At 43.3% G+C, this 12,947-nt stretch overlaps 1 protein-coding gene across 1 annotated transcript in view; it reads left to right on the top strand.

Annotated features, from left to right (window-relative positions):
* LOC120992154 (free fatty acid receptor 2-like) overlaps positions 1-12,947 on the top strand; it is a 65,924-nt gene that overhangs the window by 17,845 nt on the left and 35,132 nt on the right. The window contains exon 2 of the mRNA XM_040420941.1: positions 2,245-2,306. The gene's annotated coding sequence lies outside the window, so the exon portion shown is untranslated. The remainder of the gene's footprint in view (positions 1-2,244; positions 2,307-12,947) is intronic.

Raw genomic sequence — 12,947 nt, 5'->3', positions numbered from 1 at the left:
AAGGGGCCCCCCTGGTGGTGATGAGGGCGTGGCTTCATGGGTTGGGGGCATGGCTTCACGTGGGCTCGTGCCACAGATCTCTTCAGACTCTAGCAACGCCCCTGCCGGAAACTATAGGCCGGTAAGTTTAACATCTGTCGTGGGTAAACTGTTTGAAGGTTTTCTGAGAGATGCTATCTTGAGGTACCTCAATGAAAATAAGCAAATAACGCCATATCAGCATGGCTTCATGAGGGATCGGTCATGTCAAACTAATTTAATCAGTTTCTATGAGGAGGTAAGTTCTAGACTTGACAGCGGCGAATCAATGGATGTCGTATATCTGGACTTCTCCAAAGCATTTGACACTGTACCGCATAAAAGGTTAGTATATAAAATGAGAATGCTCGGACTGGGAGAAAACGTCTGTATGTGGGTTAGTAACTGGCTCAATGATAGAAAACAGAGGGTGGTTATTAACGGTACACACTCAGATTGGGTCACTGTCACTAGTGGGGTACCTCAGGGGTCAGTATTGGGCCCTATTCTCTTCAATATATTTATTAATGATCTTGTAGAAGGCTTGCATAGTAAAATATCAATTTTCGCAGATGACACTAAACTGTGTAAAGTAATTAACACTGAAGAGGACAGTATACTGTACATATATACTACAGAGGACAGTATACTGTATATATACTACAGAGGACAGTATACTGCATATATACTACAGAGGACAGTATACTGCATATATACTACAGAGGACAGTATACTGTATATATACACTACAGAGGACAGTATACTGTATATATACTACAGAGGACAGTATACTGTATATATACACTACATAGGAGAGTATACTGCATATATATGTACTACAGAGGACAGTATACTGTATATATATATATACTACAGAGGACAGTATACTGTGTATATACTACAGAGGACAGTATACTGTATATATACTACAGAGGACAGTATACTGTATATATACTACAGAGGACTGTATACTGTATATATACTACAGAGGACAGTATACTGTATATATACTACAGAGGACAGTATACTGTATATATATACTATAGAGGACAGTATACTGTATATATACTACAGAGGACAGTATACTGTATATATACTACAGAGGACAGTATACTGTATATATACTACAGAGGACAGTATACTGTATATACTACAGAGGACAGTATACTGCACATATACTACAGAGGACAGTACACTACTACAGAGGGATCTGGATAGATTGGAGGCTTGGGCAGATAAGTGGCAGATGAGGTTTAACACTGATAAATGTAAGGTTATGCACATGGGAAGGAATAATGCAAGTCACCCGTACATACTAAATGGTAAAACACTCGGTAACACTGACATGGAAAAGGACCTAGGCATTTTAGTGAACAGAAAACTAAGCTGCAAAAACCAGTGTCAGGCAGCTGCTGCCAAGGCCAATAAGATAATGGGCTGCATCAGAAGGGGCATAGATGACCGTGATGAGAACATATTCCTACCACTTTACAAATCACTAGTCAGACCGCACATGGAGGACTGTGTACAGTTCTGGGCTCCAGTGAACAAGGCAGACATAGCAGAGCTGGAGAGGGTCCAGAGGAGGGCAACTAAAGTAATAACTGGAATGAGGGAACTACAGTACCCTGAAAGATTATCAAAATTAGGGTTATTCACGTTAGAAAAAAGACGACTGAGGGGAGATCTAATTACTATGTATAAATATATTAGGGGTCAGTACAGAGATCTCTCCCATCATCTATTTATCCCCAGGACTGTGACTGTGACGAGGGGACATCCTCTGCGTCTGGAGGAAAGAAGGTTTGTACACAAACATAGAAGAGGATTCTTTACGGTAAGAGCAGTGAGACTATGGAGCTCTCTGCCCGAGGAGGTGGTGATGGTGAGTACAATAAAGGAATTCAGGAGGGGCCTGGATGTATTTCTGGAGTGTAATAATATTACAGGCTATGGCTACTAGAGAGGGGTCGTTGATCCAGGGAGTTATTCTGATTGCCTGATTGGAGTCGGGAAGGAATTTCTTTCCCCATAAGTGGGGAAAATTGGCTTCTACCTCACAGTTTTTTTTTTTGCCTTCCTCTGGATCAACTTGCAGGATAACAGGCCGAACTGGATGGACAAATGTCTTTTTTCGGCCTTATATACTATGTTACTATGTACTATGTAACTATGTTACTCCCCGCTCCCCATTGATTGACAGGGCCTGCTTGTGTCTCTCTTCAGAAATGGAGGTGCCAGTGGCTTCACATACAGTGGAGGAGCACAGCTGCTGCCAGGATGTAAAGGTAAGTACTCTCTCCTCCCGGCACAGTGCTCACCAACCTCTGCATTCCTGGAAGAAGACATTGACACCACTGACTCCATATAAAATATTGAGGCTGGACCAACAATGCCATGGGGACACAAGGAGACATAGATATCAGTCCAGTCAATCAAAAGAGAGTGTAATGAGAACTAGGGGCATAACTGTAGAGGTGCTCCAAGAGCTGCGCCAGCCCCTCTGTGCTCCAACTGCCTGATGTGAAAAAAGATAAAAATCCTCACATCTCAGAAACGCTGTAAAATTCAAAGATAAATAAATTGTTTTAATCAGCATGATCAACCCTAACCCGCTATGTGTACAGAGACATATTGCCCATTGCCTCAGCATGAGAAAGAGCGCACAAAACACACTCAAAACGCGTCAGATTTAAGACAGTATAACTGTCATGTATCTACCTGTAACTACCTCCTTTCTGCAATTTTGTGTGTCATCCAACTAGGGTTGTTTCGAGTATCGAAATTTCGATACCCAATTGATACTTTTGTAACTGCATCTATATACGATACCGGGATTTCCATTTTTTCCGATACTGGTCTAGTATCACAGAACTTGGAGCGAGCTGACAGCAGCACAGGGGAGAAGGAAGCAGTCTCTCCCTGCCCCCTATGCCGCCACTGCCAATGAGGAGATGGGAGGAGGAGGGGCGGGCGCACTGCGCCACCAATGAAAGTTAACTTCTAATACAAATACAGGATGCGGCAGAATCACATAGCCGGCACCCTGCCTCGATGACAGGGTGCTGCGACCAGCCGCAGTTAACCCCTCAGGTACTGTCAGAGGCAGAGTGCCGGCACCGGTGATTCTGCCGGCACCGCCTCCTGTATTAAAGGTTAACTATCATTGGTGGCGCAGTGCACCCTCCTCCCCAGTATTAAAAACATTGGTGGTGCAGTGAGCCCCCCCCAGTATTAAAAACATTGGTGGCACAGTGCGCCCCCCCTCCCCAGTATTAAAATCATTGGTGGCAGTGGCCACAGGGTCCCCTCCCTTCCTCCTCATTGGTGGCAGTGGCAGCTTCAGATCGGAGCCCCAGCAGTGTAATCCTGGGGCTCCGATCGGTTACCATGGCAGCCAGGACGCTACTGAAGCCCTGACTGCCATGGTAATCTCCCTGCTGCTGTGTGTACTATGCACAGGGCAGCAGGGAGAGTGTGAAGTCCTATGCACTGTAATAGAGATCTATTAGGGTGAAAACGACAAGGGATCGAAAGATCCCAAGTTCTAGCCCCTAAGGGGGAAATAGTTATTAAATAAACAGTAAAAAAAAAAAAAAAGTTAAAAACACCAAAATATTAAGTATAAATCACCCCCTTTCCCAATTTTACATATAAAATATATAAACAATAAATAAACATATCACATATCGCCACGTCCAACTCCAAACTATTAAAATTAAAAAATGTCCTATGCAGTGAACGCCAGAACAACAAAAATTAAATAAAAACCGCATTTTTTTGTCACCTTGTCCCCCCAAAAAATAGGATCGGAATGTTCGATTATGAGCCGGACGTTCAATATCATGCGGAATGCACGCGGCTTTTTTTGATGTTTTTTTTTCGCGTGGTATCGAATGGTATCAAGTATCGCAATACTTTTTTATGGTATTAAAACTGAACCAAAATGTTGGTATGGAAACAACCCTACATCTAACACCTTCTATGAGAGCTGTTCTGTTTATATACGCAGTATTAAAGTATTAATATTCCTATACATAGGATCATTATTATGGTAGTTATATTCTTGTACACATGAGGCAGTATTATAGTAGTTATATTCTTGTACATAGGATCATTATTATGGTAGTTATATTCTTGTACACATGAGGCAGTATTATAGTAGTTATATTCTTGTACATAGGAGGCAGTATTATAGTAGTTATATTCTTGTACATAGGAGGCAGTATTATAGTAGTTATATTCTTGTACATAGGAGCAGTATTATAGTAATTATATTCTTGTATATAGGAGCAGTATTATAGTAGTTATATTCTTGTACATAGGGGCAGTATTATAGTAGTTATATTCTTGTACATAGGAGCAGTATTATAGTAGTTATATTCTTGTACATAGGAGCAGTATTATAGTAGTTATATTCTTGTACATAGGAGCAGTATTATAGTAATTATATTCTTGTATATAGGAGCAGTATTATAGTAGTTATATTCTTGTATATAGGAGTAGTATTATAGTAGTTATATTCTTGTACATAGGAGCAGTATTATAGTAGTTATATTCTTGTACATAGGAGCAGTATTATAGTATTTTTATATTCTTGTACATAGGAGGCAGTATTATAGTAGTTATATTTTTGTACATAGGAGGCAGTATTATAGTAGTTATATTATTGTGTATAGGAGCAGTATTATAGTAGTTATATTCTTGTACATAGGAGCAGTATTATAGTAGTTATATTCTTGTACATAGGAGCAGTATTATAGTAGTTATATTCTTGTACATAGGAGGCAATTTTTATTAGTATAAACAAGCAAAAATACAATAATACATTTCAAAATAAGAATGAACAAACAATTATTAAACTGAAATCATACATATCATCAAAATAATAAATTTATAATAACTTTAACTTAAGAGTCCATTGCAAATAAATGGGAGAAAAGATGAATAAATAAACATAATTTCAGGATACATGAACCAAAAATTACTCCAAATATACATTCCTCCATAATTTTTCATTCTCGCCCTTTCTCCTAACTTCTATAGATCTGATCCACCTTAGCTCCGACAGGATGAGGTTTACGGCTTTCTCATGATTGAAGGGCTCACTGTGGATGGACACTCTTGTTCTTGTATGCCAGTGATAGTATTTAACGATAGTAATAATCAGATGCATGGTCCCCCGGTCAATGTCAGCTACCTGTGATGTCACACCATATACAATGTCTGGGTAGGTCAGAGACTGCAGTCTTGGGATTTTTAGCTTGCTGGTTATCTCCTGCCATATCTGTCGCCCTCCCCAGCACTCGGTTATAAAATGTTCCATAGTCTCCTCCTGCTGACAGCCCAAAGGACACATGCGATCTAGAACACTCAGGAACTTTAAATTGCCTCTGACAAAAAGCTTCCCATGGAATGACAGCCAGGCAATGTCAAACAACTTTGCAGGAAGCCTTGGTCCGTTGAGGAACCTAAGACTTTTCTGCAAGGTGGCTGTTGTGCAGTCTCTCAGTGCTGGCTGCAAGTTATAGAAGGCCCTACAGATCCTTATATAGAGATCCTTCCTGGTCTTAGTCTCCAGATACACCTTGTCTATTCCCCATTTCCTCACACACTTTAGACCATATTCCAGGTACTGGGGGAGGAAGCCACGAGTAAACCGCCCCCTCTTGAGACTGCCGCCTCGCACCCAAGACTCTGCAAAAGGCAATATCCAGTCCCTGACACTGTTCACCCACAGGGAGCTGCTGTTTGAGTCCAGGCAACCAAAATTAACTTTCAGAAACATGGAGTCAAAGAACACCCTTGGATTTAACATATCCAGCCCACCCTCTCTCCTCTGTAGGTAGGTGATCCCTCTTTTTATTGGGTTCAACCTGTTCCCCCACAAAAGTTGGAAGAACAGGCTAAAGAGCCTAGCCGAGAAAGGTTCTGGCAAAGGAAAGACAACAGAGACGTACAAGAAGACGGGGACCAGGTAAGTCTTCAACATAGTAACCCTTTCTCTATAGGTCAGCCTCCAGTTCTTCCATCGCTGAACCTTTGCATTTCCGGAATCCAACTTTTCTTCCCAATTTAGTTTGGCATTATCTTCCCTCCCAAATTTGACCCCAAGGATTTTAATATAGGTGGAGGCCTTTGCAAATTGTGGCAGATCAAAGTCTGGATCAGTACTTAAAGTCCAGAGAGCTTGACTCTTCTCAAGGTTGACTAGAGACCCTGAGGCCTCCGAGTAGCTTCTGATGGCTGCAGACAACATCTCCACCTCTCGAGGCTCAGATATCACCACAGTCACATCATCCGCATAGGCAACTACTTTCAAAGGCAAGCAGTGGGGGACCAGCACCCCCTGAAAATCACACTCCTGTAGTGACCTCAGGAACGGGTCCAAGGCAAACACATACAGCAGTGGACTCAAAGGGCAACCCTGTCTCACCCCTGCCTCTACTTCAAAAGTGTCCCCTTGCCAACCATTGATTAGAGGAAAGCTCTTCGCCTCACAATATAAAGTTTTCAGCCAATCTACAAATTGTCCTGGAATACCGTACTTTGACAAAGTGGCCCATAGATACTCGTGATCCACTCTGTCAAAAGCTTTAGCCTGGTCCAGACCTACAACATATCTCCCACACCTCAGAGCTTTACATCTCTCAAACATCTCCCTTATCGAGATGACTGCTCCAGAGATGTTCCGCCCTTTTACTGTGCCAAACTGACAGCCTGCCAACAGTGCCCGGGACAAACAGACTAACCTAGAGAACAGGATTTTTGCCAGAATCTTCCTGTCGACATTCAAGAGGGCAATCGGCCTCCAGTTCTTGATGTCACTAGGCTCCTTACCTTTAGACAGCAGAATTAGCGAGGACACCCTCATGGACGGAGGCATCAGGTGATTTTCTAGACAATTTTTGTACACGTCCACGAGGATTGGGGCCAAGTGGTCTCTGAACTTCTTATAGAATTCTGCTGTTATACCATCTGGACCTGGTGCCTTCTTCAGATGTAACTGATCAATGGCCACTTTAACTTCCTCCACCGTTAATTCTGCTGTCAAAGGAGAAAAGTCCACATCATTAGTATCAGGGCCTGGAGTTGCCTCCAAGAATTGAGTCATCTTCTCTTTATCCAAAACCTTCTTCTGAAATAAGTCAGCATAGTAAGATCTCACCACCCCCAGGATACCCTCCCGAGATTCCTGCAAAACACCCTGGGAGTCAGTGAGACCTGCCACCGATTTATTAGCCACACGTTCCCTGCAATTCTCAAAGGGATCAGGAGCCCCTAAGGTCCCATAATCCCGTTCCAGAACCAGGGAGGTGTACCTGCTGTACTGATACTGCCTTATCTCAGATTTCAGTCGGTCGATCTTTTGTTTTTCATCCCCACCCGCCGAATACAGTGACTCCAATTCTTTCCGCAGCCTGAGATACTGGCCATACTTACTCTTCCCTCTTTTAACTGACAGTCTCTGTAAGAGGGATCTGATCTCCACCTTGACATCCTCCCACCAGTCGGCCACGTTGTTATAAAAGTCCACTCTCTGTAGCTGAACCTGGAAAAGAGAGTGGACACAATCCTGGACATAGACATCATCCAGGAGGCTGGAATTAAGCCTCCATAGCCCTCTACCAATATCAGAGCGTCTAGTGGCTCCCAAGCAAAAAAACAAAGCCAGGTGGTCAGAGTAGGGGACGACCTTCTCACTTATCCCGCTAACAGTCTCTGTGGGGTTCACAAACGCCATGTCGATTCTACTGCTTCTGTCAGCACAAGAATATGTGAAGTTTGGCTTTCTGCCACCCCATGTGAAGACATCACTTAGGCCAGCCTGCGATATTATGTTACTTAAGACTCTGGAGTCTCTGACCACCGCTCTGCCCGAGGACCGGTCACCTGATGACAAAGTGACATTAAAGTCCCCTGCCATTACCCCAGGTATAGAGGTGAAAAGATACTGCTTCACATCATTAAACAGCTGGATTCTCTCAGCCACTGTCTGTGGGCCGTAGATGTTAATAAAGCGGAGCCGTCTACCATGGATGGTCACTTCCAGCACCAGGCACCTTCCCATAGCTACCTCCGTTAACCTGTGCACAGTCACGTCATTGGTGTTAAACAATATGGCCACCCCGGCATAAGGCTCCACAGCCAGCGACCAGCAAGAAGGACCAGACCGCCATTCACTCTCAGCCTCACGTAGATGCCCCAAGGTGTTCAAACGTGTCTCCTGCAGAAAGATGACATCTGCATCCAGGTATCTGAGGTGATCGTATACCGCGTGTCTGGTCCTTCTTACTTTGATGCTGTTCACATTGCTCGAAGCAACTTTTAGAAAAAACCCAGCCATCACAAGACAACAGAGAAAGAGCAGATAAGTGACTCCCATCATCATAGGTCAGGATCAGAGGCTTCCTGCCTACCACCGGTCTCCATATCTGACTCTACAGGGGCTTCTACAGGAGGGGGCTTCTTCTTTGTTGGGGGGTCCCCTGTGTCTGCCTCACACTCATTATCTATTCTCTGTTGCTCTTCCTCATAATCCCCATCAGACTCTGATAACGCCTCATATCTGTTTGATAGGACCATGACGCCTGCACCGGTACTGACTTTTTTCCTGGTGTTTTGGCCCAGGTTATGTTCCTCCTCAGACTTACGGGAAGACTTATCTTTTTTCCTCCTTTTGTTCCTCTTGGCCTCTTCATATACAGAAGGTGATACAGAGGCGGTTGCCTGAGACTGGTCCTGAGTGACCACCTCCATGGTGCCCTGTGTGTTCTCTGAAGGCTGAGGTTCGGGTGTTGTCTCACCTGACCCCTGTTGTACCTCGTGCCTCGTCAGTATGGTCCCTGACATCAAAGCCTCCTCCTCTATAGCGTCTGCGGCCTCCACTAACTCCTCATCTGGAAGCTCCCTGCATACGTTATGCCAGGCATCTGGGCAATCCTTATGTGAGTGGCCTATCTGTCCGCAGAGATTGCATCTAACGTTCTTACACGTGGCACTCAGATGGCCGAGCTCACCACACAGGTTGCACTTGACCACTGTGCACACATTTGCCACATGACCGACCTTGCCACACTTGAAGCACTTTCTAGGTTGCCCAGGATAGAAACAGACGCCCTTCTCTCTACCGATAAAAAAGGAGTTAGGGAGATGTAAGGTGATGTTATTGTGCTGGCGCAGCTTCACCAGCACCTTCCACCCTCCAGTCCAGACACCATCATCGTCCCTGTTCTTAGTGAGGTCGGACACGAGGTCACAGTGCCTCCGGAGCCACACCACAATGTCCTGGGGAGGGACAGATTCATTCCAGAAAATAACATTCACAATAGCAGTGTCTGGCTTGGAAATGGGAATGAAAATGAACTTATTCCAGCCTTCTGTGTCTCTAACCCTGGCAAAGTTTGCCCAGAACCTATCCAGACTAGACATAAGCTTAAAGCTGACATCATAGCCCTGCCTGTCTGGTAGATTTATCACCGCCAGGATGTCCTCTGGAGCAAACCCCATCTGGTGGCACAGGAGTTCCCTCACCACAAATCTCCTATCGGGGAGGTCTTCTTTGGTGCCTCGGTGTTTAAACCTTACCACGTTCCTCCTCTTAAACGCCTGGCCTGTATAGCCTGCACTGGAGGTGAAGGATGGAGCGCCGCGGCTCCAGGCATTTCTGGGAGGATCCTGACGGGGCTCACTACCCTGAGTATTGGGGCGAGTGTCTCCACTAGAGGGGCCTGACGGGGGGGCACTACCCTTAGTATTGGGGTGCGCGTCTGCACTAGAGGGGACAGTCTCATCCGATGTGGGTTGTGTTAAGGGGGGGAAATTACAGACATCATTCTGTACACCTTCCTGACCGCCATCCACCTCTATATCCCACACAGACTGTACAGTATCCCCAGCCCCCAACCCCTCAGGTACAATATCAATGTCCCCGGTCTGTGCCCCAGTAACAGAGCTCTCCTGCGTCTCCGCATCACCCTGACCCATGGATACATGTCCACTGTCCTGCCGTTGGGCTGGCTCTGCTGGGACTTGTGGTGCCACATATCCAGGATGTTGCTCAGGGACAGCTGAAGGTTCTTGCGGCTGCACTTGCCCACCTCCCTTCTGGAAAGAGAAACTTGCAGGCTTCAGTATTGGTTGTGTCACATGCCGGGGCTCATCTGGGGACACGGACCCTGATTGTGCTCTAGAGGAGCGGGATCCAGAGTCACTTTTCTGTCTCTGCTGTGAGAAGCGTTCCTGGTTCCCGTAGGACTCGGCCAGGGGCCCCATCCTCTCCAGGACACAGTCCATCTCCTTCACCACCTGTGCCAGCTCTATGCTCAGTGAGTGCAGCTTGGTATCGTACAATGTGTTACTATCGGGGTGCGCAGTTTTCAGGTTATATACACAGTCTATCTGCATCTGCAGCAGTTGTTTGTGGTGCTTTAACTCCCCCATTCTCCTTACCAGAGCCGGGATCTCCTCCGCCATCTGCAGCTCAGGTGCTCGCGTGGTCTCCTTCACCTGCTGTCCTGGTCGGGGCAGGGGTCCAGGCTGTTTGGATTCACTGGTCTCCTGCAGCTTTGCCTTTCCAGCTTTACTGCTAGTACTTGCAGTTGCATCTGCTGAGGCCTGTTCACACTTTGCAGTGTTTGTAGACATGGCATTCCTGGTTACCTGCAGAGGCATTGCTGCAGATCTGGTGCGGCCTTGGCAGGCCATGCTGGAAGCCACAACTTGCTGTTTCAGGTTTTCTTGCAATGTTTGTTTCTCCAGTGATGTCCGTCTCTGTCTGTGTGCAGGAGAGGGGAGCTGCTCACCTGCTGCACGGCCTGTGCTCATCACCTCTGCACCTTGCTGGCTGGACTTGGGATCCGCTTGCATCTTCACTGCACTCACTCTCTTCTCTTCTTCTTTCTTCAGAACAACAATATTTCCTTCATTCTGCTGCTGACTGGAAACTTTGGGATTAGTATCCACTTTAGAAATGGCTTGGGAGTTTCCTCCCAGTGTAGGCCTGGAAGCCTGGGCCTTGCTGAGGGAAGTTCCCCGCCCGGGCTGGCCACACCCTGGGCTCTGGACAGACATCCACAGGCTCAGGAGAGCTACTCACACACGTCCTCACAGCTAGGAGGCAGTATTATAGTAGTTATATTATTGTATATAGGAGCAGTATTATAGTAGTTATATTCTTGTACATAGGAGCAGTATTATAGTAGTTATATTCTTGTACATAGGAGCGGTATTATAGTAGTTATATTCTTGTACATAGGAGGCAGTATTATAGTAGTTATATTCTTGTACATAGGAGCAGTATTATAGTAGTTATATTCTTGTACATAGGAGGCAGTATTATAGTAGTTATATACTTGTACATAGGAGCAGTATTATAGTAATTATATTCTTGTATATAGGAGCAGTATTATAGTAGTTATATTCTTGTACATAGGGGCAGTATTATAGTAGTTATATTCTTGTACAAAGGAGCAGTATTATAGTAGTTATATTCTTGTACATAGGAGGCAGTATTATAGTAGTTATATTCTTGTACATAGGAGCAGTATTATAGTAGTTATAGTCTTGTACATAGGAGGCAGTATTATAGTAGTTATATTTTTGTATATAGGAGTAGTATTATAGTAGTTATATTCTTGTACATAGAAGGAAGTATTGTAGTAGTTATATTCTTGTACATAGGAGCAGTATTATAGTAGTTATATTCTTGTACATAGGAGCAGGATTATAGTGGTTATATTTTTGTACATAGGAGGCAGTATTATACTATTTTTATATTCTTGTACATAGGAGGCAGTATTATAGTAGTTATATTTTTGTACATAGGAGGCAGTATTATAGTAGTTATATTATTGTATATAGGAGCAGTATTATAGTAGTTATATTCTTGTACATAGGAGCAGTATTATAGTAGTTATATTCTTGTACATAGGAGCAGTATTATAGTAGTTATATTCCTGTACATAGGAGCAGTATTATAGTAGTTATATTCCTGTACATAGGAGCAGTATTATAGTAGTTATATTCTTGTACATAGGAGCGGTATTATAGTAGTTATATTCTTGTACATAGGAGTAGTATTATAGTAGTTATATTCTTGTACATAGGAGCAGTATTATAGTAGTTATATTCTTGTACATAGGAGCAGTATTATAGTAGTTATATTCTTGTACATAGGAGCAGTATTATAGTAGTTATATTCCTGTACATAGGAGCAGTTTTATAGTAGTTATATTCCTGTACATAGGAGCAGTATTATAGTAGTTATATTCTTGTACATAGGAGCAGTATTATAGTAGTTATATTCTTGTACATAGGAGGCAGTATTATAGTAGTTATATTCTTGTACATAGGAGCAGTATTATAGTAATTATATTCTTGTATATAGGAGCAGTATTATAGTAGTTATATTCTTGTACATAGGGGCAGTATTATAGTAGTTATATTCTTGTACATAGGAGCAGTATTACAGTAGTTATATTCTTGTACATAGGAGCAGTATTACAGTAGTTATATTCTTGTACATAGGAGCAGTATTATAGTAGTTATATTCTTGTACATAGGAGCAGTATTATAGTAGTTATATTCCTGTACATAGGAGGCAGTATTATAGTAGTTATATTCTTGTACATAGGAGAAGTATTATAGTAGTTATATTCTTGTACATAGGAGCAGTATTATAGTAGTTATATTCTTGTACATAGGAGCAGTATTATAGTAGTTATATTCTTGTATATAGGAGCAGTATTATAGTAGTTATATTCTTGTACATAGGAGCAGTATTATTGTAGTTATATTCTTGTACATAGGAGCAGTATTATAGTAGTTATATTCTTGTACATAGGAGGCAGTATTATAGTAGTTATATTCTTGTACATAGGAGCAGTATTATAGTAGTTATATTATTGTATATAGGAGCAGTATTATAG

The sequence above is a fragment of the Bufo bufo genome, chromosome 1, assembly GCF_905171765.1.
Source record: "Bufo bufo chromosome 1, aBufBuf1.1, whole genome shotgun sequence".
NCBI lineage: Eukaryota > Metazoa > Chordata > Amphibia > Anura > Bufonidae > Bufo > Bufo bufo.
Note: the sequence above shows the minus strand (reverse complement) of the source record. Positions and strands in the feature narration are given on the sequence as shown.